The sequence below is a fragment of the Phoca vitulina genome, unplaced genomic scaffold, assembly GCF_004348235.1.
Source record: "Phoca vitulina isolate PV1807 unplaced genomic scaffold, GSC_HSeal_1.0 scaffold10, whole genome shotgun sequence".
Taxonomy (NCBI): domain Eukaryota; kingdom Metazoa; phylum Chordata; class Mammalia; order Carnivora; family Phocidae; genus Phoca; species Phoca vitulina.
Window position 1 is genome coordinate 27,171,589 of NW_022589713.1, and position 27,520 is coordinate 27,199,108.

Consider the following 27,520-nt stretch of genomic DNA (forward strand, 5'->3'; position numbering starts at 1 on the left):
AGCAAAGAAGCTAAAGGAACCAAAGGAGCACCTGAAATGGGCAGTATACGGAGCCAGCAAACATATTCTGAGCCTGGAGACCATGCGGCCCCTCACTCGCACACGTCCTCCCCACCCCCCATGTAGGGCAGCCCCAATAGAGCCAGGCAGGCAATCAGCCCTTTGGGAACAAGAAGGGACATGGTACATTTTTCAAGTCTGAAGCAGCCAAGTGCCATTTTCATTCCTTCCCTACATGCACACAATGAAATTCATCAATAGTAGAATGGCCATGAATCCACCATGGCTCATCCATACTGCAGACTATGAAGTAGCAATTTTTTTTTTTAAAGACTTTATTTATTTATTTGACAGACAGAGAGAGAAAGCACAAGTAGGCAGAGCAGCAGGCAGAGGGAGAGGGAGAAGCAGGCTCCCGGCTGAGCAGAGAGCCCGATGTGGGGCTCGATCCCAGGACCCTGGGATCATGACCTGAGCCGAAGGCAGTTGCTTAACCAACTGAGCCACCCAGGCGCCCCTATGAAGTAGCAATTTTAAAAATGAGTTGGATCCATACCTCTGACCTGGAGGAAAAATCAAATGCTGATATGACAACGAAAGCAAAGGAAGTATGCAAAAATGTCACCTTGCAGAGATGGCCAAATAATGACAAGACAAAGAGAGTGGTTATATACAAGAGGTGACTGAGAATCTTAACCCCAAACAACATAAAATGGAAAAAAAAAAAGAAATTTCCCCAAAAGTATGGGGCCCCAAAGGCATGTGCACACTTCAGTCTGGCATTAACTGAGGCCACAAGAGAATACTTCTGTTTCTTTTTACCCTGAGTTATTATCACAAGGGTCTCAACTCTATAATAGAGTTTCACATCGGTTTATCAATAAAGTCTTTAGTTCGAAGAATTTTTTTTAATTTGTGAATATAATATAAAAATATATAAAATGATAAAATAATGCACTATGGAAACTGCTGGAAAGCACAAAAAAATCACCATGTGCAAGAATAGTTTCAAGATCTTATGACAAGAATAAATTCCACCATCTGGGGGCTTAGCACAACTTCTACCCACAAAGGAAATCCACTTGTTGGTTCAAAGGCACTACCCCCAGACATATCAGCAAATTCACGTCGGTGGACTCTCCTTTTCCTCGCTGTAGTGGAGACATACCATATAGTCAGTGACGCAGTCACAAAAACACTCCTAAGGCTTACAAAAAGTTCCACATATTGGAAATGCATTTTAATAAATAATACTCTTACGTATATGACATTGCAAAAGATTCAACAAAACTCAGTTAAATGAGAACTCGGGCCAGACAGTTCCCTTACTCTAAAAAAGGCTTCCACACCTGCATTTTCAGCTTTGCATGAACAATTACTGCATTCATGCGCAAACTCCCAAATTGGTGCATGGAAATAGAAAATCGTACGCACAAGTTGAGCAGCCCCGGGCTCCGCTAACCAATTTGCATGCAAAATTGTCATCAGCACTCTCTGGTTTATTTTTTGCCTGTGGAAGATATGGGGGTCTATGATGCCTGAAGAGGCCAATTTTAAGAGGTATTTTGATTCCCACTATAAAAATGGAGTCCCGAATAGTGTCTGGGGTCTCTGCACGCCTGTGTGTCCCTCTCAGCTGCCTTCTCACGGATTCCGACAGAGGAGGAGAAAACCTGGAGAGTGAGATTAAGTAGAAGTGTGAGGTGAAAGCAAATGGCCAAGGGAGGTTCTCCAGAATAAGAGAGAGAAGAAATGTAGGGGAGGGAGGCGGAATTTTTTATCTACATCCAGAAAAATGTCATCTATCAACAACAGTTGGCACAAAAAGGGAAAGATAGATTTTAACCAGGCAGGAGAAAGGATTTTCCTGACTTGTCAGTGAGAATTTATGGAAATGGACGACCAGGAAGTGTGTGGCCTTTGAGATTGCCAAAGAGAGGGTGTGAGAGACATCTATGTGCTTATAAGGCACCTCTAGGTTTTCACTAACATTTCCTCCCCCCACCTTCCTTGTTTCTTTCCTCCTTTCACAAGTCACTCTGAGCACGCGAGATGTGTTTAGTGTGAACGGAGATGTGCTTTCAGTGTAAACCACACATGACTTCGAAGACTTCATATGGAAGAAAAAGAACATAAAATATCTCAATAAAAATTTGTTATTGATTACATGTTGAAATGACATTTGGAATATACTGAGTTAAATAAAATGTACTAAAATTAATTTACTTATTAATTACTAATGAGCTTACCTATTTTAACTTTTTAATTTAAAATTTTTATTAGAAAACTTCAAATCACAGCCATAGCTCACCTTATACTTCTGTTGGGCAGGTCTGTTCCAGAATTTTTTGTTTTAAACAGACTCATTTCATTTTAGCCCAAAACGCATGATCCATTCTCCACCTTTATTAAGGTGTCAGTTTAAGTCCTTACAAAGCATCCTTTTGCTATAGTTATGAGTAAGGTCACTTCTTTTCCCCCAAATAAACCTGTAACACCAAGGAATGGGGAAAATCTGCAAAAATATTTACAGTGTGAGATCAGATGGGTAATGTTCCTTCATGGATATTAAATCTCTTTTTACTAGTTGTCACCAGTCCAAATTGGCAGAAGAAAGCAAAACCTCGTGCTGCCTTCAGGTTTGATGTTTGAGTCCCTGAGACCCTTGAATACCTGCTCTTTGAGAATGCTGGCTTCTCAAGTGTTTACCTCTCTGGAGCAAGCGGGTTCTCAACATTTTTCTGTCGCTACTCCATCAGCAAGTCATACACCCTCCTGAGTCACACCTCTCCCCCCATGTGGGAACTCTCAAGCTAAGCATCATTGCTCTGGCAAATCTGGAAATGGCAGCATCCTGGCTGAGATTATTCATATCAGAAATATCAATAGACAATGGACCCTCCAGCCTGTTTTGCTGAGTCCCTGGAAGTGCTTTGTACTGGATTTTCTGGATGATTTATGTTACATCCCAGAGATGCAAATTCTCCCTCATGCCCCTAATAAGCTCATCTGTGTGGTCTTAATGTTTGGACTTAACAGAGCTGCCTCCCTTCCCGTGCGTCCTTGCCTGGTTTCTTTGGGGGTAGGATGGGCGGCTTCATGATATTCGGGATCCTCACATATTGGAAGAAGTGAGATTATTATTACTTTGCCATAACTGCAGTGTAGTTTGTCTTACTTCTAAATGGTGCAGATCCTATTAGGCAAACAGAAAACAGAAATCTGGAATTGAATTATAGGGTAGAAAGCTGGTGATGTATCAGATCTAGCTAAGGCAGAGAGATGGACCGTGTCCTGGTCAAGGATCCCTCTCCAGAGCCAAAGCACTTGGGTTTATCTTCCCTTTTATTATTATTTTTTTAATTGAAGTATAGTTGACACACAATGCACATTAGTTTCAGGTATACAATGTAGTGACTCGACAACTCCATATGTTCTGCTGTGCTCACCCCAAGTGTAGCTGCCGTCTGTCACCATATAGTGCTGTTCATACCACTGACTACATTCTCTGTGCTGTGCCTTTCATCCCCGTGCCTTGCTCATTCCATAACTGGAAGCCCTGTGTCTCCTTCTCCCCTTCACCCATGCTGCCCATCTCCCCACCAAATTATCTGGGTTTAAATCTCAGTGCCACCCCTTCCTAGCTGTATGACTTTAGGTGAGTTATAAACCCTCTGGGCCTCAATTTTGTCTATGTTGGATAAAAGTAATGTCAATCACATTGGGCTGGCATGAGAATTAAGTGAGATAATGCATATAATGCACTAGAACTGGACCTGGAACCTGGAACTCTTTTGTATATGGGAGCCGCTAAAATCACTATTGTCCATATTATTATTATTAATAACCCTAATCATCTCCCCACTTGTCACCAAGCATGACAGGTCTCTGTGTCCATAAATGGATCCTTATGTCTGAAACCACTGCAGCTATACATCAATATTCTTTAGTTTTCACATATGACTTTAATTTCTCAGCCTAAACCACAGGCCTGCAATTTTTTTCTGCAACCCTTTTTTAAACGCTGGTTTTAACTTCTATTGTTTTCTGAATGTGAGCCCCCAATGGGTCTAGAACATCAGGACTCAGAAAAACAAGGGAGGCAAAAAGCACAGATTTGCACCAGACGCTACCACTGACTTCCATGGCATCACAGAATGGGCATGGGGGGGGGGGGGGGGGCACAGCCACAGCGGGACTGGAGACGCCTAGAGAGCCAGTTCTAGAACCTGGAGTAACCAGGAACCAGCGGGAGAAGGACAGCAGAAGGCGTCACTGAGGTACATAAACCACACTCCAAAAGGAACAAGAGAAGAAAGGAGCTGATTGAGGAAAGAGGTGGAACCATGGCGGGAGACACATTTCAGAGCCTCGAACACACAGTGCACCGGGAAAAGGGAGACGACGAAGAGATGGTAAAGAGGAAGGCATCTGGCAGGAGACGGGACAGGAATATGTCACCCCTCTACTCTGACCACTCTCCATGCTTGGCTAGAATCCATCTCAGATTTGTAAAGTTAAATGTGCAAAGAAAAAATATTTCTTGAGGGAGGCATAAACCCAGAGGTAATTGCAGTCTCTTCCCTTTGTTTCCTCATCTACATGTCCTAAACTCCTCTCCTAACAACCACCAACAAGGACTCCTATCCTAAATTCTCCCCCACCTCACGCCTGCTCTGCATGCAGCTCCACTTGGAAGCATTGCAAGCGTAACATTTAAAATGAAAAAGTAAGGGGTGCCTGGCTGGCTCAGCTGGTTCAGTGTCTGCCTTTGGCTCAGGTCATGATCCTGGGGTCCTGGGATCGCGTCCCGCATCGGGCTCCCTGCTCCATGGGGAGTCTGCTTCTCCCCCTGCTTGTGCTCTCTCTCTCTCTCCTCCCTCTCTCTCTCTCTGTCAAATAAATAAATAAAATCTTCAAAAATAAATAAATAAATAAAATGAACAAATAAGACTTTTAGTGCTTAGAGAAAGAAAGGGGAGGCTGAACGGACAGTGTCTGGCCACCCCTGGGCACACGTGGGTGGCAGCCTCGGGAGTGGGTGGGGGGCGACAGCTGGGCGTGGAGGAACGCAACTGGAAGCAGGCTGCAAACGGGTCAACTGCCACCTGACTGCTTCGCTATCCTCCTGACCCAACCATCCTCCTCCTTCCACTTAGTCTTCGAGAGTTTAAATACTGCTTTTGAATTGCTTTTCTGAGAATCATGGTTCCAAAGGCCTTTACAGCTGAAAGAGCCCTTAAAGATGACCATGATAAGAGAGGTATCCCTAGAAATAATAGCAATGATGACAATGATAGCTAGCATCCACTGGAGGTGTGCTGTACACAAGACACTGTTTTAGGTGCTTTACAGGCATCCTCATTTAATTCTCCAGTCACCTCTCTATGACCTCCATTTTAAGGATAAGGAAACTCTGGATCAGAGAGATTGAGTACATTCCTCAGGTTGCACAGCCAGTAAGCGGTGAACCCAAGACTCAAACCCAATCATTCCGAACCTATGCCCTTAACTATGAAGTCTTTCTAACTACCTAAACCAATCCACTCATTTTCATGGATTGTAAAGTGATGTCCACAGGGATGAAACAATTAGCTATGGACATATAACTAGCAGCAGAGTCAGGACTCTAAAAGACCGCTGGACTCTTGATCCAGTGCTCTTTTTACCATACCACAAAACCATAATGAGTGCATCAGGATCACAACAGAAGACTCCTTGGTTCTGCACAACTGTGTGCATCCATGGTGTTCCTTCTTAGGCTCTGTATTTTCTAAGTACCATCAGTAATCAACTACTTGGGTCAATGTTTTCCTTGAAAGGTAGGTAAACAAAGCCTTTCTTAAAAACGTAATGTTTATTTCTCCAATAAATCTGGTAGCGTATTCTTGACTGGAAAAAAAGTACAGCATGAATGCGTGCCACGGAACTCTATAATGGGAAAACCAGAAAAATAAGGATCGCTGCATCGTGATTATAAATAACCATCCGGAACCAGACCTGCTTCATTTCAGGGTAGGACACAAGAAAATAAACAAAGCAAGTGTTTAAAAGTGAATCCAATTCTCAAATTGAAATTTTTACAGTGATCCTCAAAGACATTGATAAAGTGGGGGCCGTCGAAGTTCAGTTGGGCAAATGCAAATAACATATTATCAACCTTCACCCTGTCCCTGGACTTCCTGCCCATGGTGCAGAGATGGGAGGCAGAGGACAAAAGTCACAGCCAGATTAACAGGATGTGGTGGCAGACCTGCAGCGAGTATGAACGGTACCTGGTGTACGCTTCCCCCGGTGGGAGAGGGGGTGCCACCATGACAAAGCTTCCTCCCTCACCTCTGTCCTCCTAACGGTAATCATTTTTAATGCTTTTCTAGGATCCCATGTTCATACATCTTCACAGGCACGTGATTTAATAGCAATTGCCAAATTGCCCTACAAATGTCTTACCGATCTGTGGAGTGAGACCATGTATTTGCCCACAGTACTAATCCAAGAGGTGAAAAATGATACTGTTGCTTTATTCTGAATTTTTATAATTAGTCATGAGGTGAGAAAATTTTTATCTATAATACATACTTATATAATTATATGTTTCTTACTCTTCACCTAAGATCCCTGCTACCCATTTTCCCATCACACAGCTTATCGTTTTCTTACTGATTCGTAGTACAATCTTCTATAAGATGGGTGTTAGTCCTCAATATGTTATGTATATTGCAATTTTGTTTTTCTTTCACTACAGTAGTGGCACCTTATCCGTGGTGGATATGGTCTGAGACCCTCAATGGATGTGTGAAACCACAGACAGTACTATCTATACTATGTTTTTTCCTGTACATACATACCTACAATGAAGTGTAATGTATAAGTTAGGCACAGTAAGAGATGAACAACAATAACTAATAATAAATTAGAACAATTATAACAATATGCTATAGGAAAGGTTGTATGAACGCGGTCTCTCTCTCTCTCAAAATATCTTATCATACTGTACCCACTCTTCTTGCTGTGATGATGAGAGATGACAGAACGCCTGCACGATGAGATGAAGCGAGGTGCGTGACGCAGGCGCCGTGATGTAATCTTAGGCTCTACCACTGACCTTCTGACGAGAACTCAGAAGGAGCATCATCTGCTTCTGGACCGCAGCCGATCACGGGCAACTGAAACCCCGGAGAGCGACACCGTAGATAAGGGAGGACTACTGTATTAAAAGTTTTAAAGTTGTATGTGGTCAACACTTCCAAAACTTTTCAGGCCTCTGGGCTACATGGCATACTTAGAAAGGAGTGCACTTTACATTGACATTGATCTTTATATTGAAAACTTCCTTGGGAAAAAAAAATAAAAATAGAAAAAAAGTGACGAAAGAAAGAAAGAAGACTCCCTCTATAGTTAAAAATGATGTCACTGACCCCTAAGATAAATATGCTAAGTTCAGTGCTTTGAACTAGGTTTCTGACTATGACGGCCAGTCGTGGCTTGGCCTCTAGAACAGTCCTGGAGAGCTGCTGTGCACATGTGCTGAGGTCCAGGAACAGAGTGTCTGAGCAGGGCCGACAGCCCCATAAGAGAATGAACTAAATATTCAGGACCCCCCTTCCTCTGAAGCTACTGAGATATCTTACCTCCCCCCTCCATTCTATTCAAATTTAGATTGTCGATTCCTTGTGTTCATGTCTAATATAGTGTTTCTTGGCAATTCAGTAAACACATATTGGGACTTTAGAGCTGGAAGGCACCCTCATTTTATAAGGTGGAGAACTGAGGCTTCTCCCCTCCTGGACCCACACTATTTGGGCACTGCTGGAGAGAATCACAGTACAGAGGCATGGACTCCAACGTCAGCAGGGCCAGCACTGCCCACACCTCTGTGTCTCCCTCTCCAAACTAGCCCAGGAGGAATTCCAAGCCTGAACTACATCTCATCCACTCCATGACCCCACCACCATTTCCTTCCAGACAATTCCATGTCCCCAACTCTCCTAAGCCTCCATCTCCTGAGCTCCAGACCCACATCTGCAGCTGGTTCAGAAAAATCTCCATCTGCAAATCACACAGGCAATCACAACCCAACATGTTTGGAACAAAACCCTGTCATCTTTCCCTACACTTGTCCTGCCACCTGCATATCATCGTGGTCTATAGCATCACATCCAAGAGCAGCACAAACCAGGACCCTGGGAAAAAACCGGCACCTCCCTCTCCCTCTCATTTTTCTCTACACCCAATTGGCTGCTGCATCTTGTTGAGTCTCTCCCTGGGACTCTCCTTTCTAAGCCTCCTTCCTTTCCACAGCCACGCTCTCAGCCTCAGGCGGCCTCCCACGGCTTCCTGATCACCATGCCCACCCCCAGGCTGTGCGCTTCTACACCACCAGCCCAGTGGTCTGGCTACAATACAAGGCTAGTACACCTTACCCCTGCCAAAAACCCAGGACCCCTCATCTGGCCCAGTGGTTCCCACAGGGGATGGTACTGCCTCTTAGAAAACATTGTGGAAATTTGAGGGGGCACTATTAGTTACCACAATGGCTGGGAGGTCACTACGGCGGGTGAAGGCCAGGCAAGTGAGACGCCTACAAGGCACAAGGGCAGCCCCACAAAGAACTGTCCCGATCCCTCCACAATTTTTTAAAAATTCCACCGGCCATGCTTTGTACGTGAAAAGCCTATCATTATCAGAGCCTAGAATTTCAATTTGCTTTAAATATAAACAAAAATAATATTGCAGGAATGTACTTATGTAAATCAAGAGATCAACAGCCAGAAAACTATTTCTCCATACTGTCGCTGAGCACGTCTGCATGAGTCACCTGGGGGGCAGGGAAGAGCAGGTCTGCTCAGAATGCATATCCCCAGGCTACATCCCAGATGTAAATTGGATCTGCAGGGCAATGAACAGGGCCATTTACTTCATTTGCTCACTCAAGTTTGAGGTGTACTGTGTGAGAGGCTGTTGGGAGCCACGTTCTGGAAAAGACTGTTAGGGTCAGGGTGAGCCCACCAGGGAATAGTTCACAGTTGATTGGTGGCAGGGATGGGGGAATACAAGATCCTGACCTCTCCTTCCTCCTCTCCTGCTCATTCCCCATCTGCTTAGAAAATCCCTCCTCCTACTCCACAACTCTTTCTAGAAGAGGCTTCTTCAGCCTGCCCCAAGGCCTCTCTTCGTATCTCAAGGCACCATCTAGCACTCTTGTTAAAATAACAGTTTCCAGTGCGTTTCTCCTGGGCAGGCAGGGACTCTGCCTCGCTCCCTTTCTTCTCCTCACAACTAGCCTCCTCTTTGCCTAGCTAACAACAGACTTCAGTAACTACTTTTCAAATGAATAAATGATTTAAAAAAAAAAAAAAAAAAAAGGACAGTAAATACACACCCAGTTGCTGGGAAGGGTAAGACCACAAGCCTGTCTCCTCCTCTACATGGTGTAGCTTCCCAGGATGATCCCTGATTCCTCCGAAGATGATGAAGACCGGCGGCCAGCAAGGCCTCCCACTCCAGCCCCAGACTCCGTCTGGGCACCCAGGACGGAAACCTCCAGGCCATTGACGCCTCCTCGCTCACGAACTTGGGCACTGGGGACCAGCGAACAGCTGCAGAAACAGCCGTACACACGCATCTCCATTTGTCTAGGTGGTGCTTTTTTGTGCGAAGAGCTTGCTCTGTGGTGGTTTTCTTTACCACTTGGAGGACTGATGTTATTTTTAGGGGCCGGGGGACACCAAAGAGGCTTATCTGGCAAATGAACATGATTTGTTCGCCTGAGCTTTGCGTGTGTATGTGAACATCCTCACACTCCTAGCCAGCAGTTCTCAAATCCATTAAGAGACTCCATAAACAGGATGGGGACAGGAAAACAAAAACCCCAGGATGACAAGCGTGCAAATTAACCCTGGAACCAGGCGAAGAACGGGTGTTGACAGACAGAAGCAATGAAGCTGGCCATGTGTAAGGATTAGGGAAATTCTGAATAAGAGAACATTCTGCACAAAAGTTTTATTAGGAGAAGACATTAACACCAGTCATTCATGGTCCCCAAAGCCCAGTATATTATCATCGGGGAAGGAGGTATCCGCTGTGTTCAAAGGACCAGAGGCACTGAAAATTCAGGACCCAGAGATGTACATTCCTCTGAGCTCCCTCCTCCGGCTCTCAGATAATCAACTAATAGAGACAAAATAATCTAATCATGAAGTAATAAATGCACATGGCAAAAACACAACGGATATACTATTCAACAGAATTATACATCAGCTGTTCTGTCAAGATGATAATGAAACATCAGACAATCTGTGAGAATCACATGCCAAAGAGGAGAAATACAAATTGGGCTCCTCCATTCCTCATGGAAATGAGAAGATTCTAAACTAATCAATTAGCTCAACATCCCCCACTACCTCCACCCCAGCTCTGCATTATCATTGCTCTTCATGAAATTTCCTGGGAATCCACTTACTATTCTGTGATCGTGGATATCAAATGAAAATCAAGTTCTCTGCTGAACACAAGAGAAACTTTACATTGTAATGTAAGATGAACTGATTAAGAGCACTTAATCTATGAACAGCTAATTCTTAAAACCTTGAAGCGGAGTGGATGAACTGTCAGGAAGGAGAAATGCAGCTTAGTTTTGATCACACAGGAAAAAAATGGATTTTGGCACTCAGCAGGCTGCCTTATTACCAAGTACAGTAACTGGGACTGTTCTTTCTCAAATTATGCTCTGCAAGTTAGAATGAAGACCCAATCTTTGGAGAACCAAGGTAGAAAGAATACCTTTTCTTTTAGGAAATAAGTTGCTTGGGGCTTTGAGAGTACCCTAAAAGATGCAAGGTAGCTCAAAGAGAAGAATGGCTTCTCTTTCTAAAGCAAATTTCATCTTACCCAACCTCTTACACACTGGAAAGGGATTACAAACTCAGGTATATTTGGAATAAATTTATTATAAAAAGTAGTAAACACTGTCTACTGAATAAACTCTGAGAAAAAGGACCTCAGAATGGCTTTCTCACTCTTAAAAATTCTTGAGGACTCCCTAAGAGCTTTTGTTTGCATGAATTATATCTGTCGATATTTATTATATTGGAAAACTTAAAACGAAGGCCTTTTTTAAAACAAGACTATCCAAGCACACATTAAGTAGTGATGATGCCATCATATGCCATGTAGCCTCTGGAAAACTCCACCGTGCGCTTGTGAGAGAATGAGTGAAAAAGGTGAATAAAGACCTTACCGTTATTTTGAAAAGAATTTTGCCCTTAGGAGCTCCCGGGGGTCCCCAGGCCACACTCTGAGAACTGCTAGACTCATGTCTGGCTGACAAAGAGATGTTGACTGTTCAAGAACCACTTCCCTCGTGAAAACAAAATACTCTATGTGTATTATGAGTCAATAAAAAGTTTACAAAATGGCAGATGCCAGCTCTATAAGAACTTCAACAAGTATGTGTGAAGCTTTCTGGGAGAACGACAGGAAGACGGGCTCTTTAATCTTTCACAGTTCACCACATTTGTTTGATGGCCTCTACCAGCCCAGATGACTAACTGCTTCCACACAGGGTTAGGAGATGCCTCCTCCAAGGGACGGGCCTGTCTCAGTAAATTCAGTCCCTTCAACAAACACTGCGCGCAGGTCAGCCACTCCCAAGAGGCAGCGTACCTCAGGGGTCAGGAACACACAATGAAGAGGGAGACTCCCTGGGCTCAAACGCTAGCTTGGCCACTTGCTGGATGATGTTGGGTGAGTTATTTAAATCTCTTTGTGCCTCTGTCTCCCCAAGCATACAAAGGGACAAGAATGGCATTTACCTGACAGGAGCTTTATAGAAAGCAAAAGGATTAGATGCCTAAGCCGTAGTAAATGCCCAACAAATACCAGTTAGTATTATACCTTCTTCAACAATATATGAGGTGCCTCAAAAGTCTCAAGGCAGTCTTAAGCTCAAAGTTCAGAAGTATAAGCTCCATAAACTTACTAAAAAAAAAATACCATTATTTAATTCTGTGAATTAAAAATAAAATCTTACTTTTTTGTTTCAGTCTTTCTGATTGAAAATGGTAAGTGCTGCCTGAAACAAAAATTAAACTACTAATCTCATAGTGGGATGGGGAATAAGATGACTATATAAATATATAATTATTATATATAAATATTTATTTATAATATATATTTATTTATAACATACAAATACTTGTTTATAGCATATAATTATATGTAATTATTATAATGTAAATACAAATAATTCTTACAAAAAGAAGATTTTTTTATCATTAAGCCTTAATTCATTAGACATTTATTGAGCACCTGCCATGTACCAGGCTTATACTAGATGCCAGGATGGAAAAAAAAAAAAAAAAGCAGTCCGACAAGGTGTCTGGCCAATCGGGGCTTACACAGTCTAGTGGGGATGGGCATGGAAATAGATCAATATAGCATGCATCCTGCTGTATGATTAAAGTCCAGTTCTGCTCAGGGTGCTGCGGCCTCAGGTAGTTGCGTCCTTCGCCCAGGCGAGGGCAGAGGGAAGGAAGAAAGTACTGTTCTCGCTGACATCTGGAAAACATCTTCCCTACCAGTGAAGTGAATTTTTCCTTTCACTTGTCATTGATTCTGTTCATCTACAAGAAGCCCATCTATCTACAGCTTTATTCTTGCACCAGCTCTTCAATACAGATCTTTATTGAGCTTTTCCGTCTTTGTAAATCTTTGTAAATTGTCCTTTCAACATCCATAATGACAAGCATTTCGACCCATACATTCTATTTACATATCATAGTAACAGCCTCTTATTTGGATGTCAAATTCCAGTAACTAAAAACTCAGATGCATACAAACACAAAACACAAAGACACTGAAATAATTCTCAAAACCATGGCTACTTTCTATAAACTTCAGTTTCCTCTGGAGAGTGTCTCAGGCCATAGTTACTCTTATTTTACACAATGGTATAGTGAGTTTGTTCATTTTATTTTCTAGCACATTGGAAATACAGAAATCTGAAGATCAATTGAAAATATGATGCTCAGCTCCATGGATTCTCTAAAGTATCCAACCAGGACTTTAACCAAATGAAATTAGTCTTCATGGAAGCAGAAAAGACTAAGTAATGTCCACAAAGTATTTCAGACATCTAAACTCTCACAAGAAGAGTCCTTTGTCCTTGTGAAAGACTGATGTCCATCTTCCCAGTATGTCAAAAGACTAAAAATTAAAAATCAAACTTAAATCTACACTCAAAATTATCCTAAAATTTTTCTTAAAAATTCTACTCCCTGCTCAGAATTCCCTTGCCTGAGTAGCTGTCCCTTATCTCTATAATGACTTAGTCAGTATCATCATGGTATAGAAAAAGGATGAAGAGTGAGTACATTACTATAGAAATGTTGGCCATTTGTTTAAATGCTGGAGAAAAGTAAGCTCTAAGATTTATAGATAATAGGTTTTGAGAGAGGCTTATCATTCTGTAACTTTTAGTTGTTGGACATTTGCAGCCTAAAATAGAAAACTCAGAAAATTCAATGTGATTTTTTTCTTCTCAGATAACCACAGCCAAGATGTTTTTGAGAACGTGAACTTTCCAAGTGATTGCCTCATTTCAACACCGTATGTGGACATAGCTCTGGTCTGAATGTTTGTGAGTTTCAGAGATGATCCAGAAATCACACATGAGTATCATATAAAATCAGATAATGTGGGATGTAAAATATATGTTGCAGAGGGAGTAAATTATGTGGATTCTTCTGGCCCTGTGGAACACCAGGATTGTCTCAATTTCTCTTTTTCCAATGTGATTTTTATCTCCCGTGTATTGTTTTGATATGTTGGAGGCTGGTGGGATAAGCGGCACACAGGGAGCTTTTTTTTTTTTTAACCATACTTGGTTTTCATTTTAGGAACAAATTCCTCCTCTCCTCATTTTTTCTTCCCCCAAGGCCCATTAGGTTTATAAATAGACTCAGAGCCCAGAGGGAAGACTCCAGGAGGCACAGGTGGACATTTCATCTGAATTTGCTGAGCCCACTTTTGTCTGAACGGCCTCATCCTCTTTGGACCACATCTGGCCAAGCCAAGCGAAGCAGGAAATAGAATAAGCGCATCGGTGATGTCAGCTACCAACACCACTGGCCAAGATAGAAATCTCACATTTCACTCAGAGGTTGGGTAGGGAGTATATGTTTTTAACTGAAATTTTCTTCCCAGTTTTCTCCTTTTTTGGCTAGGGTAGAAGTATGATATCAAAGGCCTGTTATACAAATAATGAATGTGAGAGAAATATGAGCAGACATCGCTTGAGCCTCAATTTCCAAGCCAAAATTCAGGATGTAAGGTCTAAAGCCAGGAAGAATATTTTCGAGCCAGAAGGTTTCAGAACATCTGAGACGTGTGGCCTCTGCAGCTGTAACATGGTCCACTCCCTCCCATCCACTCACCGCAGAATTGCTTACCCTTTGTAAGGCAGCCCTTACTCCAGAATGGCCAGACTTCTCAAACAAAATGACAGACAATGAAGGCTTGGCCCCAATATAAATTGAAGTCTCAGGACACACTACTCAGTCGTTTGGAAAGTCAGCTGGAAAGGCGCATGGAAGCCCCTCAGGCCGCCCAGCGCAGGGACAACATGGGCCCGTGCAAGCATACGATGGATCAAGTCAAATGTCTATGATCCAACAGCTAAACCACAACATAGATCCCATTAGGCAACATTCAGGTAATGAACTGAACCAAATTGTCCTTTGACCATTTTAAGGAAGAATAAGTTCTGCGATAATAATTTTCTTGGAAGATTTAAATATAGACATTATAGTAGGGTTCAATGAAAACAATCTCTTATAAAGGGGAGACCATCTCCTCAAATAGACTCTAAGGTGATTTACCTTCAAGGTACATATTTCTGTAAAACTCTTACATGAATTACCAAAAATAACCAAACTTTAAAATACTCCCTATATGCCCATTTTTAGTTTTATACATACACACACACACATAAATGCCCATATCTGTATGTATTTTTCACTAGGCAACCCAAGCTAAGTACTGGGGTTTATCTGTAATAATCTAATACACTATAACCCAATGGCCAAGCTACAGACAATAGCAGGTGCTTCCAGAGAAAGAATAGAGCCCTTTCAAGCAATTATAGAATTACACAATGTGACCATGTTTACATTATCGAAGGGAGGCAGGCCCAATTACCTAGCTACTTCAAATTAATAACCCCATTTACCTCAATTATCTGGCAGGCAGGGTCTAAATAATCTGAGCAATTACCTCAATTCACTCAGATGGTATAGATTTGGCCTGTGAGTCCAGAATAATTTTTCCTTCCAGAACGCCTCCACCATCAGCAAATATCAAAATGCACAATAGCAAATTCACATCAGCTTCTTCCATAAGGATTTTAAAGCAAATTCTCTCCACTGTCTGCCAGATTAAAATCTGTTATACTCTAAATAACACAGGTTTGAGGTATTCTTTTTTTTCTGACAAAAACTCATAGGACCATAGGATTTTAGCGCTGGAAAGTACCCCAGGTCTAAAAGCCACTTATAGTAGCAACATTCAATGGGAAATCCAGCTACTGACTCAGAGCAGTGAAGTGAAGGAGCTTCAAAGCCCAAATGCTTGGGTTGAAACTGCGGCTCTTCCACCTAACAGCTGCAAAGTGACCTTGGCAAGTACTTACCCTCTGAGCCTCAGAGTCCTCATCTGTACAAAGGTGGTAATGATGGCACCTACCTTATCCATTTGGTACCAGCACTAAATGAGATAACGCATGTAATGCACTTTGCAAGTTCTTGGAACATACTACCATTTTTTAGCACTTAATATTATCATTGCTATAACATCACCGCCTTTAATGAGCTCAGTGGTGGCCCCAAAAAGATACGTCCACATCGTAATCCCTAGGACCTCGGTATAATACCTTATGCGGTAAAAGATATGACTAAGTTAAGGATCCTGAGAGAAGGAGTTTATCCTGGATTATTCAGGTGGGCCCTAAATGCAATCACATATGTCCTTACAAGAGAGAGGCAGAGGGAGTTTTGAGACAGACAGACAGAAAATAACACAGACACACAGAGCAGAAGGCAATGTGAAGACAGAGCAAAGAGAGATGCGGCTACAAACCAAGGAGTGCTGAGAGCTGCCAGAAGCTGAAGATTCTCCCCCTAGGGATGCCAGAGGGAGTGCGGCCCTGTCACTGTGATTTCTGGCTTCTGGAGATTTCCGCTGCTTTAAGCTAACACGTTCAGGGTAATTGGTGACAGCAGGCCTAGTAACTAATATACCACCGAAACAGATGAGGCTCTTGTCCAGGCTTTAAACTGCGCCGTGATCACGTTAACAATGACAATGACAAGGTAAGGGTGCCCGGAAGTGGGAAATGCCAAGGGCTAGTGTTACCAATTGAGCTTGACAGAAGCAGAGAAGCAGGAAAACGCAGGAGACACCGGGGAAACAGGTTTGGCTGGAGGACAGGGCTCAGGGAAGTAAATGCGTTAAGCCTGAGGCTAGAGGCCCACCCTGAAAATGGGTCTTATCCACCAGTAATAGTAATGGAAAATGTCAGTGAATCGTTTGTTTTTAAATGACGTCCTTATCCAATCAGCACCCTGTGTTTTTTCATTGTATTTTCACATCTTGAATCTGTGGGTGGGTATCTCTCATACATTTGGGGAAAATTTTTAGCCATTTTCGCTTCAAATATTGCTTCTATCCCATCCTCTCCCTGTCTTCTTCTGAGAATCCAATTATACATATCATAGACTTCTCATTATATCCCACTTCTCTTATGTTCTGTTTTGTATGTCCCACTTTTTCCTCTCTGCACTTCAATTTGAATAATCCCAATAAACTTCCTTCCAATTCACTTCGCTTTGTCTTCTGCTACGTAGGATCTTCGGTTAAACCCCATTCTACTGAGTTCTTATTTCAGATATTTTCCCACTAATGCCCATTTGAGTCTTTATAGATTCCAATTCTCTGTTGAAATTTTCCATCTTTTCATCTATTTTCCCCACTCAAAAAATTTCTTGAACATATTAATCAGTTATTAAAAAAAAATGTACTAACTCTAATTAGTAAATTCTGGACCACCTGTGAGTCTGTTTATATTACCTGCTTCTCTCTTGATTTTCTGGGTGACATAGGCATGCCTAATCATTTTTTATGGATACTAGACCCCACATATAAAACAAGTGAAGAGATTTCTGGTGAAGTTGCCTTCCTCGGGAGATGGCTTTGCTTTCTGCTGGCAGATGGAGCTGGGGTGGAGAATGAGGTTGAACACCTGAAGCAGCGAGGGACTGGTACAGGACTAAACGTCCCCTGGGTCACTGCTCTTCGCAGGATGTGGCCCACCAAGGCTTTCACTCTGCCCCCACCTCTTATTGCCTCCCAAAGCAGGTCTTGAACACTCATTTTTATCTTCCCAGCACCATGACTGCTGAACATCCCTTCTGCCATCCGGGGACTTTCTGATCAGCCTTTGAACCCCCCAGCCCATGCAGCTTCAGGATTCAGCAACTGTCTTGAGGGGGAAACTTAACTGACTCTCCAATTTTGTCTCTCCAGTCCAGTCCTATGAGGCCACCAAAACCTCTGCTGGTTTCTCTCACCCAGAGCAGCAATGCTCCAGCCAGGCAAAGCCTGCATTTCCAGTCCCTTGCCAGCGCGCCAAACCAGAAATGTCCCCAGGGACAAAGTAGCAGCAGAGCTGTTGGCTCACCTCCTCCTCATCTCCCTTTCCTGACATCTCTGCATTCCCCACCCAGTCCTCATTGTCTCAACATCTCCCAGGTGCTTTTTTTTTTTTTAAAGCTGTATTTTATTTGTTTGAGAGAGAGAGAGTGCGCGAGCACAAGCAGGAGGGGCAGAGCAAGAGGGAGAGAGAATCTCAAGCAGACTCCATGCTGAGCATGGAGCCCCATGTGGGGCTTGATCTCAGGACGCTGAGATCACAACCAGAGCCAAAACCAAGAGTCAGACACTTAACCGACTGCACCATCCAGGTGCCCCAACACCTCTCAGTGCTTTTGCCCATAATGATTTGTGTGTGTGTTTGTATATGTGTATTTTATACGGCTTTTCTTGTTCTTCTTGAGATTGTTCATATGCTTCAAACTACTCAATCTTACCCAGAAGCAGAAATCCCCCCTTTATATTTTTCAGAGTACTTTCACTACAATATTTTATTTCCCCCTTATAAACCTCTGGGTAAAAAATTGGGCAGTATTTATTACTTCAATCTTTTAGACTAGGGGTTGGCACACTATGGCATGCAAGCCAAGTCCAGCCTATTGCCTGTTTAGGTAAATTTATATTGGATCACAGCCACAGGCGTTCATTTACATATTGTCTGGGGCTGCTTTTGCATGATACTGGCAGACTTGAGTAGTTGTAGAGAGACCACAGTGTCCCCAAAGCCCCAAATATTTACTATCTTTCCCTTTACAGAAAAAGTTCACCAGTGCCTGTCTTATACAGAGAAAGCTGAGGCTCAGAAACTTTCAGTGACCTACCAGTTAACTTGAGACAGAAGACTGCATCCAAGGTTCCCTGATGTTTATTCTAGCCACCTTGCCACTCTTCTAATTTGCTTCCCATCACAAGATTTATTATAAAAATTTATCATTTTTTAAGATTAACCCAACAAACAGAGGGAGATGAGTCTGAACCAGACAGGCTCAGTCCGGAGAAAGGAGGAGTCCTAGCAAACACAATTAAGGGCCCTTCTATCTTTGGAGTATTTGGGGAGTTTCGGCAGTCACCTTGGAAATCTGCTGGAACAAACAAATAGGAGAAGGCAAGCATTCAAAGATGCCACTCGAAGGAAAGAAAGTCTTAACATTTCATAGGGTTTTTTTGCTGTTGTTGTTCAGAAAATGAACGTGTAAGGCAGAGCAATGAAAAGAATCCTGAAGAATATGTTCAATTTTTATCCATTTGATTGCTAAGAGCTTTCATCACGGCAGTCCCTGAGCTGGAGGAAAAAATGTCCCCAATAGAGGATGGCAGCTCAGAGACATGCACACAGACATTATATATTAAACAAAACAAGAAAATAAAAAATTCTGATACAGTTCCACACTTAACAAGGACTTGAAAGCCCATCTTTATTCTTCTCCTCTGCTTAACACAATACATGGCAATCTGCTTCTTTTTCACAAAATTGTACAATCTGATGAGGGGTGCAATTTAGCACCCCATGTCAATTATTATTGCTAAGAATTTCAGAATCATGAGATCACCAAAATTAACACACACACACACACAAACACACACACACACACAAACACACACACACACACACACACACACACACATACACACGACCTGGTGGTGCAGCTAGTCTTTTCATTGCATCTTATGCAGAAGAACTGCAGGCAGGGCATGTCTACATCTTGCCAACTACAGAGTCTCATTTTTCCAGAGAAAATGGATTCATGGCTGAAGAGGGCAAAGCAAGGTGTAAGAGAGAGGAGAAATACTAATTTATAAAAGTAAGGGAATCATGACTTTAAAAAAAGAAACACGAACTCCCCTCAGAGGAGAGGAAAGCAAACTCGGTAGGAACGAAAGGTTCTCCAGGCCTCCCTGACAGGTTCCCAAAGTTGATTTTCCCAGTGCTCAGATTTTTTTGGAGACAGAAAGGCAAAAGCAGAATTTAGCTCACATTTCCATCAGTGAGCCACTTAAATGCTCATCATTCCGTGTCACTCATGCTCTGAATTCTTCCATGCTCCCCAACTCCCAGTTTGGAGTCCGAGGCCCTGGACACAGCATATGCGGTGCCCCACAATCCCATGTCTCCCCTCAAACTCATTTTCCGGCTACACTCTGCCTTGTCTGTTCTGCTCTTGCAATGAAGAACGCCTACAAAATGCAGCATCCCATCACCCCAACTACAAAGGAATGAAGTTTTGCTTGAGGATCACATTTCTACTTCAGAATTTGACATGAAAGAAGTTAGAATATTTTACTTTATTTTAAAGTTGTAATATCTATAAAATCTCTATAGTTATTTACTGATGATCTCCTGTGTGAATATTGCAAAAGTTACCGCATTATGAAGCTTGAAGAGATCTCCTGCATTGTCTACTCCAAATTTCCCAATTGGTGGTTCACGGAGTCCATAAAAGAGTGCAGAGGACTCTTTCTGCTCATTGATAAAACCACAAAGAGGGCAGTTTCCAGGAAACCAGTCATTCTCTCATTTTCTTCGAAGCCGAACTTCACGCTCATACCTGATTTTCAAGTAAAACACCAAGTACCCTCAGAAACCAACACTTTTTATACAGGAGTTTCTTCCACCTTGTTAGCTGAGAGTTTCAGAAACATAGCGCTTGTTTGCCAAACAAGGCTTGCAGCTCCACAAAGCAAGGGCTGCTCTGCGGTAAATAAGTATGTACACCCACACTTATTTCTCACAGCTGCAAACAAGGAAGCAGTTCAGGGCTTACCATGAGCACCTATAAAACACTAGACTATCAAACATAAAAACGAGTCTCTGAGCCCAAGGAACATATGATGTAGTTGAAGAATTAACACAACAGACATACATGAAATCTAACCACTGTAACATACATTATTTTAAATGGGTATCTTAAATATTAAACAAAGGTTATGAGAATAAGTTAAAAATCCTCAATATATTTTTTTAAAAAGCTTTAAAAATTGATAAGGAAAACACATGCACCCCAATAGAAAACAAGCTGAAGATAAAATACAGCTATCTATGTTTAAAAATACAAATGCTTAGTAACCAGATTTTTTAAAAGTTCAACCTGGCTAGTCAGCAGATAAATGTTGCCCAGGAGAGGGAAGGGCTCAGGACAACAAGGATTTTTGTGGCCTCCCACAGGGAGATTCATTTCTAGCAAAATCACTTTTCTGGAGGATAGCTCAGAAAAAGGCCTTATCCTCATTTGCACAATAAGTCCTCCAAGGACACAGTAAATATTCAGCAAACCCAGGCTGAATGAATGAAAGCATACCTCTGTTCTTACTGCAACCGCCAGAATTGTAGGCCCGCTTATTGGCATATTTGTTTACAAAACTGGCTGCCTCAGTTCCTCCCATGTCTATATGCAAATGCCACTCTTCCATCAAGAGGGAAGGTCGACTTCCCCTCCCACTGAATGTAGGCTGGCCTTGTGACTTGCCTTGATCCACAGTATGTGGCTTAAGGGGCACTGTGCTATTTCCAGCCTGGGCCTGGAAGCATGGCAGCTTCTACTTACACCCTCTTGGGATCCAGCTCAGGCCAAACTCCTGAATGAGGAGAGACACATGAGAAGAACAAGACCAGGGAGAGATGCATCACGATGCCCCAGTCAACAACCACCATTATCTACCCAAGAGGTGAATGGAGCCATCTTGGGTCTTCCAGCCAAGTTCTAGCTGATGCAGCCATCCTAAGTGACCTTAGGTGATAGCACATGAGCTGACGAACTGCCCTGCTGAGCCCAGTCAACCCACAGACACATAAGAAATAAGGCATTAGGCCACCAACTTTGGGGTAATGTTTGACACAGCAAAAGATAAATGAAACAATATATATCTAGTTCTTTCTAGACAGTGTCAAGACAGAGTAATTATGCTATAGAGAAAGGCAGGGAGGCCACTCTGATTAAAGGGGGGAGCAAAAAAGAGGGGGAAACAAACTGACAGACCTCAAGGCCAATTCTTACCTTGTCAGTGTGGAGAAGAGTGAGAGTTGTGTTGAGAAGCACAAAAGAAGAAGCAGGGGTGAGAATTTCAGTAGAGGGGAGCCACTCCTCCAGTCTACTCCTGCACTAAAAGCCTAGGCCAGGGCCCACGGGAGGAATGTGATCAAGGGAGGAATAGAAAGATGCTGGAAAGAGGAATCAAGTGGATATGACAGTATTGGAAATGGCAGGAGGGGAGACAAGAAGAAATTACAGCATCTTGATCTTTCCATCTGGGGAGACAAAGAGCGAAAGGTCAGCAACGCCTCCCTTACACAGTGGCCATGCAGCTCACAAGTTCAGCCGCTCACAAGCTCAGCCACCAGAACACAGTCAGCCTCCGCTCACAGACTCCGTGAGGGAAAGCCACCCTGCCCGCTACAGGCCCCACACACAGGACTGGCCCCGAGACCTCTGACCAACTGCCTACTACTCTCCCCTTCTCTACCTGGACCAGACACACTGATTGCGTCCTGTTCGTCAACACACCAGGCACATGCCTGCCCCAGGAGGAGCCTCTGTAAGAGAATGAGGCAAGTCGTGACCCCTGGGAATGCCCAGACCTAAGGGTGAAGCAGAGAAGAGCACAAAGATGTGTTGCCCAAAGACACGGAAGGGAAGCTAGGGATTCAAAAACCTACCTGCGGTTCATGAACATCCAAAGCTTCAGAAGATGAAAGCGAAGGGAAACAAAGTTCCATTGAAGGAAGGAAGGAAGAAATGGATGAGAGCCGTTCACAGCAAGCAGCCTTGGCAGTCCGAGCAGGGAGTGAACCCACATGGGAAGGCAGTTGTAAAGCATGCCGTCCCTTAGCCCGCCGCGCCCGCGAGTCAGCAACACCCGGCGTGGAAGGAAGCTGGGAGAAGCTGGCTCCCTCTCACTAACCCTAAATTAATTCCTAGCAAATCTTTCCCATTCATTATTGTCCTCTTTTCTTCATAAATCAAGCCCGCTAGACTCAAAGACTGGAGCATTCAGGAAGTGCTTACTCAAAGCACAGAAACATCAATATGGAGACTACAGACCCCGGAACGATAACAGGGTGAGATATATTTATATTCCACAGTTGGCAATGCCTCAGCACCTTTTTTGCTTTCTAGAAATTCTGTCAGCTTAATTTATGTGGCTCATACCTCATTCCCTTTCAGGCGACAAGCTTTTTATCTTTTTCATTTGGAAACTTATCTTTAGGATTTTCCAAATCCTCGCTGTCATTAATTTTTGATGTAGTATGTTCTGTCTGGAGTTTCTTGCAGATAAGCAGGGCTCCATTAGATGCTGTCTGTCTACACCCCATGGCTGGTGAATGTGCCCCACCCTGTGATCCGGCTTCAGATCCTAACAGCACTGACAAAATGAAGGGTAGGGTTCCCTCTTCCGTGGCGTTTTTCTCTCCTAAGCCACTAAAACCTTCCCAGATGTTTGTGTCTTTACTATCTTTAGATTAGATGCTTAATGCATAAGTCAGCCCAAGTAGAGGGATAGCGTAAAGAAAAAGGCTGAACATGCAACCTAGCATTTGGAGTTTAAAAAAATAAAAACAAAACAAACTCTACTCAGAGAAAAAGATAAGGCTAAAACCAGATCTCAGATGAAAACTGGTAAGGAAATTGCAACTAGCTGAAGCCAGTTCAAGCTGGGCCAATTATCACCAATCATAAAAGATGACTTATAAGAGGCCCCAATGCCCCACTACAATGGAACAATTAAATCTTTATAACCGAGAGAGAAAATGCCACATAATTAGACACAGCCGGAAAAGGGTACATTCGCTTCTCCTTCCTGGGCTGACCCATGAAGGCAGGCGTGCAGCCATCTCTACACTGGCAAAAGGCCGGTTCATTCTCCCATCACTCAGCCTGCCTGAACCACATCCGACAGCAGGCCACTAAGGTGGAGTTTCCTTTGGCAGCAGGCCACTAACAATCTTTGGGTCCCTTGCCTACTCCAGGTCCAAATAAACAGAAGAACAACTATGTCCCTACCCAACAGATACCCACCTGGTTGCATACTAAAAAAAAAAAAAAAAAAATCTAGCTGTTTATTGAAGTGCTCAAGCCTCTGGAGCTAGGCACCTAAGTTAAAATCTTGGCTGTGCTACTCCCTGGCAGCGTTCTCTTTTTTTTTTTTTTTAAAGATTTTATTTATTTATTTGAGAGAGAGAGAGCCCTAGCAAGGGCAGGGGCAGAGGAAGAAGCAGACTCGCCACTGAGCAGAGAGCCCAGTGCGGGGACTCGATCCCAGGACCCCGGGATCATGACCCGAGCAGAAGGCAGATGCTTAACCGACTGAGGCACCCAGGAGCCTCCCTGCCAGCAGTGTTCTTATCTGTAAAATGGGTATAATCACAATACAAACTTCATGGAGTATTATAAGGATTAAATGAGTTAGTATAAGTGAAGGGTTTTGAACAGTGCCCGGCATATAGTAATCACTACATGGGCTGGCTGTGGTTGTTGTGACTATTAAGTATTCCACGGTGGTAGCATTATTATTATGAAGCAGTTCACAAGAGCAAGAGTTGCCATCAGCAGCCAGCTGCAAGGCTATTACACTAACCCAGGCAGGACAAACCTGGGTCATAGGAATGGAGAACACAAGCCAACACTAAGTGGCACTGCAAAGGCAGATGCACAAACTTCAACAAAAGCCTGGCACAGGAGGCAAGAGACCTGGAGATGCGAAGCTCTAGGAGAGTAGAGAACAGGGTCCCTGCAGGGAAACAGGGAGAAGACCAGTGGCTCAGGACAGTTGGAGGCCCCTCTGAGACTTCCAGGGAGGAAGACCTTGGGCCTGGCAGATGCTTGCTCACCTTGAACATGAAGCTTATTCTTTTCCCTCCTCCCACATTAACACTGACTGGACACAGAGCCAAGGCCAGCTCCATAAAAAGATAGGACAATGAGTCACAGAAAATACAGCCCCAAGGACTCTTTCTCTTGATACAAAGACATTTCCTCAAGGTCTGCTCTGTCCCAGGCACTCCAGATACGTTATCTCATTTCACCCTGACAATGACCCCGTGTTGCTGTGGGCAGAGAAAGGTTAAGTATCTTGCTCAAGATCATGGGGTTAGCAAGAAGCAGAGTGAAATCTGAAGCTTGATCTATCAGAGACTCTAAAACATGCCCTCTCCACTGCACACCACTGCCTGCCTTCCAGTAGTGATCAGTTTATCAGTGTCAGCAGGAGAACCTCAGGTATATTGTCAATGGCATTGACGTGGAAAAGAAACTTCCTTTGTTCAACTACTAAGCCAATCCACATAGGCAGAGAGGTAGATGGGAAGGGACAGAAAGGAAAAAAGAGGACCAAGCTACAGACCCAGAGATTTATATTCAGTCATTACCAACAAACTCAAGAGATGTGGTCCCCTGGTACTTTCATTTGTCCATCTATAAAATAGGGATGTTAATATTTATCTTCCCAGCTCTACTTCTGTATGGCTGAGGAAGCTCCTATCAGATTGACTCTCCTGAAGATGACAACTATAGGCTCTGAACAAAGGCCTAAACAAAGCTATCTGAGGGCACTGGAGAGTGAGCCAAGGCAAGACACTGGAGGGGAGTCATCATTTAGAAGAAAGGTACTACACTGAGTAAGTTTATGTATGGTCTTTGCCTAGGAGCAAGTCCTAGTGTGTACCACAGAGGAAGTTAAAACTCAGACAGAAACCCATAGTCTTACTGGCTTGTAGAAATAGAATCCAGGGTGACTGCAGCTACTGGAAAATGAGGGAGGTGTCTCAGAAAAGAGACAGCCAGACATGAGGTGCCTCAAATTCTGTGTCTAAACTCTGTCCGTATCTCTGGCTGACTCCTGAACCATGCATGCATGAAGTACTCTCCAACCAGTCAGGCTGAGATTGAGCCTCCCAAGAGACGTAGTTTGCAATTGGAGTCAAATCAAGTAAACTACCTGCTAATACAATCAAACAAAAATCAACACTCACCAAAGGAGTGTAACAGAACCCAGAGTCTCTACAACATGACAGTCACAATGTCCAGGATATCATCTAAAAATCATTCCAAAGTGTGATCTAAAATGTGACTCATTCTCAGGAAAAATGACAAATCAATGAAAACTAATCCTAAGTTGACTTGGAAGTAAGAATTAACAGGCAAGGATTTTAAAGTGACTTTTATAACTATACTCAATATCTGTCTAACCTACCTCACAGAGTTATTTAAAGCTAAAATATGATGAGGTGAGCAAAAAGTGCTTTGAAAAGTTTTACATTGCTACACCTACAAAATAAAAATACAGGTGCTTCCCACTTTTCTTGTCTATTCCCACAAAACACACAATAAAGTAAACTGTTTTAATATGTATCACCTTTCCTCTAGGAACAAGTTATATTCAAGAACTAAATTTCTGATCAAAACTCTGCTTTTAAATAAATCATAGTCTAATAATAAAGTGTTATTATAAATCAAGGCCTATGACACCCATATAACATAAATCACTTTAAAAAAACAAAATTAAGCCACGTGTCATACCCTATTTTAGGCAGAGGGAAGGGACAGGATGTATATAAGGCACCATCGTGGGCTTAGGTGTCAGAAAGCCTATACTCAAATCCCAGCCTCATGACACAAAAGCTGTGTCTCCTTCAACGAGTTACCTAGATGCTTTGCACCTCAGTTTCCTATTGGAAAATGTCGATAATAACAGTACCTGCCTCACAGGATTGCTGTGAGAATTCACATTCAAGGCCTGTGCAGTGACTTGGGACACAGTCAAGTGCTGAATAAACAGGAGGTGAGAGAGGGGAGGTGGCTGGACCAGCATCGCTCCGCTGGTCAATTACAGAACTGGGAGTAGAGCCCAGACCCGTCCCTCTACTTTAAGTCACTTCTTCATCAAAGTTCTTTCGTTAGGCACAAATGCAGTGTAAATTGGTTATTCCACATTCCTCAAGTCTTACAAAATGAACAAAACACATAAAAAGCACAACTCTGCCATCTCACAAATTTGATCAAAAGATTCTTAAAAAATTTTCAAACTTTTTTCTATTCCTTTGAATTTGAAATGTCTTAAGATGTGGTTTAGAAAGGCACCATTCTTTTTTAAAGGTGATCCTGAGAAATTTACATGAGTGACTTATATTTTTTTCAAGATTTTATTTATTTATTTATTTATTTAACAGAGAGATAGAGCATAAGTAGGCAGAGCGGCAAGCAGAGGGAGAGGGAGAAGCAGACTCCCCGCTGAGTAGGGAGCCTGATGCGGGGCTCAATCCCAGGACCCTAGGATCATGACCTGAGCCAAAGGCAGCCGCTTAACTGACTGAGCCACCTAGGCACCCCGAGTGCCTTATTTTTTTTTCAATCATTTTCATTGGCGCCCACACAGAGACTCAGAATTCACTGGACACATACCCACCAACAGCATCTTTATACAAGGGTCTCTGCAGCTATGGGAGATGGTGTGGGTGTGGGAAGACCAAGCACCTCCTGCTTATACTTCTTGTATTTGCTGTCTCTCTTTTCTGTCCCTTTTCACCTCCCCAACACTGACACAGCATTAAGGAATTTAAGCCGTTAAAAAAAAAAAAAACTGCCTAGGATTTGAGGAGGGAAAGTCACATTTCTTTCCCGTGAAGGACATAAAAAGTGTTATAACTTTATGAAATTTGGGATTTTGCCTTTAAAAAAAAACAGGCATTGAGATGTGGAGCCACTGAGAGAGAGATGATGTATCTTTCCCTACACAGCCCTCCTCCTTCCTATGACTGAGGACAGGATTTGAGAAATGAGGTACAGGAATTCATTAAACACTGGATATAGAAAAGCAACGAAGA

General features: G+C 42.9%; 1 protein-coding gene across 3 annotated transcripts in view; it reads right to left on the reverse strand.

Moving 5' to 3' along the window:
• RFTN1 (raftlin, lipid raft linker 1) overlaps positions 1 to 27,520 on the reverse strand; it is a 192,143-nt gene that overhangs the window by 125,147 nt on the left and 39,476 nt on the right. The gene's annotated exons all lie outside the window — the stretch shown is intronic.